This window comes from Sceloporus occidentalis, unplaced genomic scaffold (genome assembly GCF_023333645.1).
Source record: "Sceloporus occidentalis isolate IW3139 unplaced genomic scaffold, rSceOcc1.0.p SCAF_24, whole genome shotgun sequence".
Taxonomy (NCBI): domain Eukaryota; kingdom Metazoa; phylum Chordata; class Lepidosauria; order Squamata; family Phrynosomatidae; genus Sceloporus; species Sceloporus occidentalis.
The window spans coordinates 11,681,494-11,691,804 of NW_028317004.1; the positions used below are offsets into that span (position 1 = coordinate 11,681,494).

The 10,311-nt window shown below is 40.2% G+C and overlaps 1 non-coding gene across 1 annotated transcript; it reads right to left on the reverse strand.

The window, feature by feature from the left end:
* Positions 1 to 9,849: 9,849 nt before the first annotated feature.
* Positions 9,850 to 9,940, reverse strand: TRNAY-GUA (transfer RNA tyrosine (anticodon GUA)). The gene is given in 2 exon segments: positions 9,850 to 9,885; positions 9,904 to 9,940. It is a non-coding gene; the product is annotated as a tRNA-Tyr (tRNA).
* Between the last annotated feature and the right edge of the window lie 371 nt (positions 9,941 to 10,311).

The following is a 10,311-nucleotide window of genomic DNA, read 5'->3' on the forward strand; positions in this document are numbered from 1 at the left end:
AGTTTGAGAAACACTGTGTTTGGGTTCTTGTAGCTTTTATTATTATGTGAGTAAAATAAGAAGGCGAATAGAGAGAGGCCATTGCAATAAAGAGATTAAAGTGTAAATTGTACGTTTTTTATTACATTATTTTAAATTTAAAAAAAATTGCATTTTTTTATCCGATTAATCGAAAAAATAAAATAATCGTTAGTTGCAGCCCTAATGTTAAGTAATTCAGTGTTTCCTGCATACATTTTATAATCTGGAAGATAAGAAGGTACATGTACTATGCCTATATTTTTTTAATTCTCTGTATTTTTTAAAAAACAGGTTGCTTTGGCCATCAGTTACAGTCTATGCATATTTATAATAATAATCTGTTGCTTTTCGAGTTGTATGTTTTTAAGTGTTTGAAGTGCCTTAGACTCTTGCCATATTTTCTCAATAAACTGTTATCTTTACATTTTGCAGTTCATGGTTTTTATTGAGCTTTTTTTTTTACCCTTAATGTGTGATATATGGTGATTAATACTAACCTTATTTTCTGTTTTGGAAGTAACTATTCTATTATAGTTTTACTTACAAAATCACTAGAAATTCAAGAAACACAAATTCCAGATTGTATTTGTAATTCTTTATTTAAAAAAAAATAAATATATATATAGATATATATATATATATCTATATATATATATGTATATATATATATATACACTCACTGGCCACTTTATTAGGTACACCTTGCTAGTACCGGGTTGGACTGCCTTTTTCTTTCAGAACTGCCTTCATTCTTGGCATACTTTCTACAAGGTGCTGGACATGATGGCATCACATTCAAACTCAACTCCCCTTTCTTCCCCATTCTGATGCTCGGTTTGAACTTCAGCAAGCTGTCTTGACCACCCTTCATGCCAAAATGCATTGATTTGCTGCCATGTGATTGGCTGATTAGCTATTTGTGTTAACAAGTAATTGAACAGGTGTACCTAATAAAGTGGCCGGTGAGTGTGTGTATATAGATATACATATATATATACCGTATTTTCCGGCGTATAAGACGACTTTTTAACCTATGAAAATCTTCTCAAAAGTCGGGGGTGGTCTTATACGCTGGGTACTGAAACTTACCGAGCCGGAGAATCACGATTCCCCACAAAACTGTAGCGTATATCTCTAGGGGAGGGGCGAGCGGAGAAGCCGCCTCCCCTGGGCCGGTCTTCAGGGCTGCGTCGAGGTAGGTGCAAGATCGTGATCTCCCCAACTAGCCCTGATCAGCGGGCGCCTGATGAGCAGGGCTGGTTGGGGAGATCACGACCTCCCTCTAACTAGCCCAACATTAAGGAGCTCGAGGTCTGGCACTTCAGACCTCGGCTTCCGTGCTCCCTAATCACTATGCGCCGGCTATTGATGCCGAGCGGGGGGATGACGTCATCAATTGCCGGCGCATAGTGCTGAGGGAGCAGTAAAGCAGAGGTCTGAAATGACAGACCTCACGCTCCCACAACTGGATGGAAGATAGAAGATGAGAAAGGTAAGAGATGGGGAGAAAGGGGTGTAAGTGCAGTGTATGTGTATATATGTGTGTGTAAGGTCAGTGTATGTGTATGGTCAGGTGTGTGTAAGAGCAGTGTAGGTATTTGTGTGTTTGTAAGCTGGTGTGTGTATATATATATATATATATAAATGTGTGTGTAAAGGCAGGGGTGTGTGGTGAGGGCAGTGTATAAATGTGTATGTATGGACAGGCGTATGTTAGTATGTGTAGATATATATATATATATGTGTGTGTGTGTAAGGGCAGTGTATTTATGTATATGTCTGTGTATGGGCAGTGTATGTATATGGACAGGTGTGTGTAAGGGCAGTGTATGTGTATATGTGTGTTTGTAAGCTGGTGTGTACGTGTATATGTGTGTAAAGGAAGGGGTGTGTGAGGGCAGTGTATGTCTATACATGAATGTGTGTGGACAGGCATATGTTAGGGAGAGCTGACCCACCCAATCCAAGCAGGCTTTGTATACAACAACCAGCCAATCACCGGTAAGGTACATCGCTTGCCGTGATCGGCTGGTTGTTGTATACTGGGTAGAGGGGTAGTCTTATACGGCGAGTATAGCCCAAACTCTATATTTTAACTGGAAAAGTTGGGGGTCGTCTTATACGCCCAGTCGTCTTATATGCCGGAAAATACGGTACATATATATATATATATATATATATATATATAGCTATAGATAGATATCTATATATTTATATCAAGCGTTATTGCAACTCAGATATAAGTTTTCAATAATTGCTGTTTTGCTAAACAAGGCTGAATGTATCCCAACTAACCTTTTTAGTTGTGTAAGCCATTGTATACATCTGTTAATTCCCTATACACCCTAATACTAAATTAAAAAAAAAAACACATCACTCATGCCCAGTTAAATTATTTTTTATTATATTCCCAATTTTTATTAAATGTAATTTATTTTAGCTCCAGATGAACCAGTTTAACACAATGAATTCTACTCTAAAGATTCACAATCCTGTTTGCAGAGAGAAGCACAAACATCCTTGTGTGGGCAGGAGAAGCAGAGCGCTTAGAAACAGAACAAATATTTCACTAATCGCTCTATGGCAAGTATGTGTTCCGGTGTGGGAGAACAGAAGGCATTAGAGGTCAGTCACACTTGGGTGATAATTCGCACCAATGCAGAAAAAGAAGCCCTTGAGTTCTGTCACGACTGCTCCATTAATACATTCTAAAGAACTAGAAATTTTATAACGTGTGTCAAGTGGCTAAACTGAACATACCAGAAAGAACTATTAATATATTAAAGACTACATAGTATTATGGAATTTAAAATGAATTAGTGGTGGCTGGTACAAAATAAGACCAAAACCTAGAACAGAGTTAAAAGTAAATATGTCCTCTAAACCGTCAAGACATTAGACACATGTTGGACTTTTACCGAAGCTGTACAATCTTGGGAGTGAACCCACCATTCACCAACCTTACCGGCAGAGATCAATACCTTCCTTGCATCCTTGAAAAAAGCAGAAAACAAAATTTATTGTAGAAAAACGATCGGGCCAAAAACAAAACTAAGAATTTGTCTGAGTAGTTTTTGGTCTGTCTGCACACGTCCAGCCGTCAGTACCAGGAAGTCCTTCTCTGGGACTATGTGTATATGCACGTGAGTTAGCGAGCCTATGTATGAATATATAAGAGTATATGTGTATGCACCTGCAGCCGCCAGAACAAATATGTAAAGATCTTGCATAAAGTGTCTGTAACTCTACTTCTTTTACCAATGTTTTTCTTATAAATGGTATCAACTTTGACTGAAGACTTATAACGTAATGCAGACATCAAAGCTTAATTGGTTATGTTCTATGTTTTGAATGCGTAAAAGGATTTATGACTACAAAAGAATATTTGAAAATGACGAGGATTATACGTCTTTATTGTTCGTCTTTATAACTTTGCAGGTGCCTACAAGACAGCAACGAGTTGTTCAGCGGCAGAAAAATGATCAGCCTGGCAGGAAGTAAGTTCTTAATGCCGCTTGCTGCCAGTGGGGTCAAGTTACCAGAATAGCATAGATTAGACCTACTGAACATGTTGTGGTGACATGTTGAGTAGACTTGCATGTTTTCCTTTTTATTAACAAGTGCTTTCAGTACTATTTTTAGTTTCCACTTACCAGGCTCATGCTACATAACAAGGCCTTGTGCAGATCTGCTGGTTTCCACCTGCTTTAGCACAAAATGGAAGTACTCCTTTCAAATGGCAAAGTCCCAGTGGAGAAGCTACAAAGCAGAACAAAACATTCCAGAAGAGAAAATATTTGTAATGATCCAGAACCTAAATAGCGTTGAAATATTGCATAATAAGTCTTGATGTGACGCAAACAAAGCTTTGACAATCCTAGGGAGAGAGAACTTTAAAATGTAACCACAATATTATTAATAAAGCCAAATGACTCCTGTCTGCTGCCGCTAACTGATGGTAATAGACAAACCGTCATGTCAGTGCAAAGACATGAATTGCCCCTGTCTCTACCATGTGTTGCAATGATTGATATAGGGCATGCTATGGTTAAAACGTTTCCGGTAGAGATGCTTCTAATGAAAAATGATGTTGACCGATACAAAAGAAAGACATTTGTTGCAGATATAAGTGAAAAAATCTTGGCATCCCTCTTCTTTGGTATTTAACAACATGTGTTTCACGTGGCTGTAAACAATTACCCTAGGGGCACGCGTAATTTCTGTAATGCAGATATAAGTAAAAAATGTCCCTGTAACATTCTGTCCTAACAGTACAGGATGCAGTATTGCAGAAATTATACCTTGCAGACCTCTGTTCCCTTATGGCTGGCAGGAGGACAGCTACAAAGATCTGCTGAGGTTGTATGATGCAAGGGCCAGAAAAAGTGCCCCAAGATTTATATCTATACTAGGGCTGTCAAAATGCCAACCAAGTTTTTTGTTTTTATTTTAAATATCAAAAGCTTAAGCCTAATCAAAATGGATGAAATCAGGTCACGTGTCCAAGCAGAAATACACAAGTCTTCTGCAGCATGCGACGGCCTGTCCTCACCTCATTTAGTATAAGCAGTGATTTATGGAAGGAAAGGTACGGAGTGACACAAAATTAAATGTTAATGGAAAAGTTGGAGCAATGCGGTTTGTGGAGAATATTTCACTTCTAGCAACAAGCTTTGTGGAGATCACTTCAAAACTTGGTATACACCTAATGCTATGGCCAGTGCCAATGGCAGGCACAATGACCAGTGCTCAATACCAAGCCTAGTAACACCAATGGTAAATTACGGTAAGTAAATTCTCCGTAGGGAGGAGCAGCGCCAGAGCAGCAGTGCACAGGGACACAGCTATCACTATCAGAAGGGAGGAAGAAGGAGTTGATAGATAGGGAGAAGGGAAGGAGAAGGGGGTAGCAAGAATGAGAGAGTGAATGGATTAATGTGTGGATGCATTGTGTGAATGAGTGAGAGAATAAATAAATTCATGTGTGGATGAATTGTGTGAATGAGTGAGAGAAGTAATTAATTTGTGATAATGCATTAATAAATATGTGTAAATAATTTGTGTGAAAGACTGAAAGAATAAATGATTGTGTGAATGAAAGTGAGTGACTGTAAACGTGTTTGTGCGAATCATAGGTGTATAATTAATTTGTCAAAAAGGCAAAGGTGGTATAAGCAGGGTGTTTAAGCATTGGGGACCAATATGGTACAGGCAGGGTGTTTATGGGACAAAGATGTCACAGATATCGTGTTTATGAGACAAAGATAGCGTACGCTCGGCTGTTTGGGGACAATGTTGACTCAGTCTGGGCTGTTTGGGGACAAAGATGGCACGTCCTATGTGTGTGTAATTTGGGTGCCGGTCAGGTTCTATGTGGGCAATGTGGACCCAAGGGCTTGCTTTGGGGTGTGCAACCTGTGATCTATGCCTGTAATTTAGGGTTTTATGTATACCTTCAGTGTTGAGTTTACATGTGATTTCCAGTTGATCTATACCTGCAATGCTGGGTTTGTGTGTTCTGTTGATCTATACCTGCAATGCTATGTTTCCATACATTATTTATGTATACCTGCAAATACAGGGTTTTTATGTCTTATTCAGTTGCACGTGCTGTTTCCATGTGTTGTTTATTTGATCTATACCTGAACTACAGGGAGTAAGTAAAAGAGAGATATGGTTTAGTGAATGAGGGGACAAAGGGACTCTGGGGATGATTATGAGGGGAGAGGACCTCTCAATGTTACGGTAGGGTCAGAAGGAGGGAAGACTGCACTGACTTTTACAGTCTTCCCCTGATCTGCAGTCAGTGTGGCAAATATTTTTTTTGGTGCGGTAGCGGAGGGAGTGATTGCATGCCAGGGAGGGTGGGGCGGGCCCAAGGAAATACTTGGGTAGGATCCAATTTTTTCACTATAAAATATATTGGCAGCAGGGGCAAATATTTAGCTAATATTTATATATATATTGGCAGCAGGGTATAATATTACTATATATCCACAGCAGGGTATAATTTGTTAAGCTGTTATTTTGAAATCATATTTCAATCAAGGTCTTTCCTTCAAAGAGACATTATGTATTTAAAAATCTATGTCTAAAGCATATATATATATATATATATATATATATATATATATATATATATATATATATAGTTTTATAATTGCCCCCCTTCTTTGGTCCCTGTCCCCCCATATGCCCCCCTAAATATGAAAGCTGGAGACGCCACTGCTTTTAATGTGACTTCACTGAAGAAACACTCTGCTACAATGTAAAGTAGTGTGTGTACAGGCTGTATAACAGGCGAGGCCTGTTCTGAGTGGAACCTGTCCTGTGAAACCGCAGTATGGTCTTGCCCACTGTGCTGCAGCTCCGTTTCAGGGTCTTGACAATCTTCTTATAGCCTAGGCCAGTGATGGCGAACGCGTGGCACGCATGCCGCTGTTGGCACGCCGAGCCGTCTCTGTGGGCACGCCGTGACTACAGTCATACACAGTAGTCACGGCGTCGGCTCCCGCGCAGGGCCGGCCTTTGGGGTGTGCGACCTGTGCGACCGCACAGGGCGCCACACTCCAGGGGGCGCCGCCGCGGGGTCCGACGCCGCCGCTCATCAGGGGGGTGCCAACTTGCGGCACCCGGCACCCCTCCAGAGACGGACAGTAATGTCCGCCACTGGAGGAGCAGGCTCCTCCACCCGGCTTAAAATCACTCAAGGGAGCCGGAGGTCTGTTAAAGACCTCCGATACCGCTCCCTTGTGATCCGCGCGGCAACAGCTGCTGTGCGCCGGGGTTTGTTGTCAGATCTCGGCGCACAGCACTGAAGCCGCGCCCACCGCTGTCCGTGCCCTCTGACCCGGAAGAAGACAGAGAAGACAGAAGAACTGAAGAAGAGGAACGAAGAGGAGGAAAAGAAGCTGAAAGAAGAAAGGAAAGGTAGGAAAGCATTAAGTGAGAGTGGATTGGTATGTGTGTGGATTAGTATATATGTGTGGATTAGTATATATGTGTGGATGGGTATATGTGTGGATTAGTATATATGTGTGGATTGGTATATATGTGTGGTTTGGTGTATATGTGTGGATTGGTGTATATGTGTGGATTGGTGTATATGTGTGGTTTGGTGTATATGTGTGGTTTGGTGTATATGTGTGGATTACTATATATGTGTGGATTGGTATGTGTGTGGATTGGTGTATATGTGTGGATTGGTGTATATGTGTGGATTAGTATATATGTGTGGATTGGTATATATGTGTGGTTTGGTGTATATGTGTGGATTGGTGTATATGCGTGGATTGGTGTATATGCGTGGATTAGTATATATGTTTGGATTGGTATGTATGTGTGGTTTGGTATATATGTGTGGTTTGGTATATATGTGTGGTTTGGTATATATGTGTGGATTGGTATATATGTGTGGATTGGTATATATGTGTGGATTGGTGTATATGTGTGGATTAGTATATATGTGTGGTTTGGTGTATATGTGTGGATGAGTATGTGTGTGGATGAGTATGTGTGTGGATGAGTATGTGTGTGGATGAGTATGTGTGTGGATTGGTAAGTGTGTGAGAGTGATGGGTGTTATGCTGTACCATTTCCAATGTCTTTTTCATGATCTAATTATGCTCTAAAAGTACATCATAACTCCCATCACTCTATACTGTTCCATACAGTGGCAGATCTGGGAGGCAGAGGCCTTGCACCCCCACCGCAGGACTCCTGAAAGGTAAGTGAACTTCAAAGAGGGAGATGGTAGATAGTTAGGAGGGGGTAGATAGGGAGAAGGGAGTGAGACAGGGGAAAGGGGGTAGATAGGGAGAAGGGAGTGAGAAGGGGTAGATAGGGCAATCATACTCCTATCATGCCAAGTCTGCGAGTACATCCTGGAATCTGGATATGCCTGGGCATGATAGGAATGTGATTGCTGTTCCGGCGCTCAGCTCTGAAGCGCGCACCACGGGAAGACGGACGCCTCCCGCTCCCACCGCAGATATTGGAAAGAGCTAATAATTCTCTGTTGTTATTATTTAAGCTCAATAGTTTGCATCTCTTGTTTCCCACAGTCCTCTGAAATGTCCCCTGGGTCCCACTGCCTTTCCTAAAATAATCTCTTTCTATTAATATGTTATATTGATGCATACTGTTGTGTATAGTCATTTTGTACCGAAAAAACGTCCTCTCCATGTTTAATATGCAGTGTTGGCACTTTGAGGTCTGCAAATAGTTTTGATGCACAAAAATGGGCACTCAGGCTCAAAAACGTTCGCCATCACTGGCCTAGGCTATCTTCATGTAGAGCAACAATTCCTTATTTCAGATCCTCAGAGAGTTCTTTGCCATGAGGTGCCATGTTGAACTTCCAGTGACCAGTATGAGAGAGTGAAAGCAATAACACCAAATTTAACACACCTGCTCCCCATTCACACCTGAGACCTTGTAACACTAACGAGTCACATGACACCAGGGAGGGAAAATGGCTAATTGGGTCCAATTTGGACATTTCCACTTAGGGGTGTACTCACTTTTGTTGCCAAGGTTTAGACATGAATGGCTGTGTGTTGAGTTATTTTGATGGGAAAACCAAATTTACACTGTTATACAGGCTGTACACTCGCTACTTTACATTGTGGCAGAGTGTCATTTCTTCAGTGTTGTCACATGAAAAGATATAATAAAATATTGACAAAAATGTGAGGGGTGTACTCACATATCGCAGAAATGAATTATAAGTGTCTGTGTGTGAACATGTAGGTGTGTACTAGCATGAATGTGTAAGTGTTTGAGGGTGGGAGAGGGAGTACATGTTTGTTAGCATGAAAGTGTAAGTGTGTGCTGGTGACTATGTGTAAGCTTGAATGTAGAATGAGTGTGTATATTTGTGCAAACCTGAGACTGTGTAAAAATGTGTGCCAGTGAGCAAGGGGGCACTTGGCATTACATGCCCCCTGGGTCAGAAGGTTCACACCTCCCAGACCATGGATACAAATAAAACACTAATTTACATACATACCATAAAGTACATGCTATAAATATCTATAATATATGAAGGCTGAGCCTTGTAATCCAAGCATCCCGACTTCTTTTAATTAGGGTATACACACTAACCATTTATGCACTCTTATACTTGCCAGCACTAACACTTCATTTAAAATTACATGCATGGGAATACTGAAATGGCAACCAGGTTACTGCTTCCACAGGACAAATATTAGTTCTATTTTTTTTTTATCAACAGGATATAAAGTATTATCAATCCAAGTTACACCTAGTGGGCTTTTTGCAGTTAGTAGTCATTTTTTGAAAATATTTGAACAATTATGTTGTCATTTCATTAGTTAATTTTCCCAGGCAAGAGGCAATCCAATTTAATATACATTCTTTCAGCATTCAATTAATAACTAAAGTGGTGTCCTTTTTATGAAAAATAGTAGTGATTGGCTATGTACTGTGAGTTTATTTTCAATCCTAACCTAGAACGAAAGAGACCCCTAATGGAAAGGTGTGGTAACGACCGGAATGCTGTGCTATACATTCATATTGTATTAATATTTTTATAAAAAAATACAAACACCCACACATATCTTTACATTTGAAATAAATATAAACCAAAAAAATAAAACTTTTGATATTTTTGTTGTATTGCTGTGTCTGGCTAAAATAAACTTATTAAAGTATTTATATCCTTCTGACGTTTATATTATTTCTTGGTTTACGTGATGGAGGATTTAGATCATAATATGTTTCTGTTTGGACTTGTGTTGTTTTTATGTAATTGGAATTTTAAATATTTTTAAAGGGAGAAAATGAGGAAGAAAAAAAAAAATATTGTCCTTCAGACCGGAATTGAACCAGTGACCTAAGGATTACAGACAGGATACACCACTACAGTCCTCCGCTCTACCAACTGAGCTACCGAAGGAACGCCTTCAGCCCATAAGTTTCTCTGATACATGAAGATGTAGCAACTGGGCACATTGCAGAGGGATTCACTGTTATGTAGTTGCTTGACAGGCATTATAAGTGCCTGTGATCTATGTCCTGTTATTGGGACTGCTACTTCCCTTAGGACAAGCATCATAGGATTTGTAGTTACGTACTAAGGTTAGCATTTTAGCTGTATCTACAGTATCTCACAAAAGTGAGTACACCCCTCACACAATGGTGTATTTTGGTTTTGTGTTGCCCCAGGCACGACTAAACTCGGGCACCCCCCTAATCTAAAATTGGCCCACCCCTAACCATGCCCCTAAATTAACCCTAAAGACTGCATTAATCATAACTGCCCCTAAA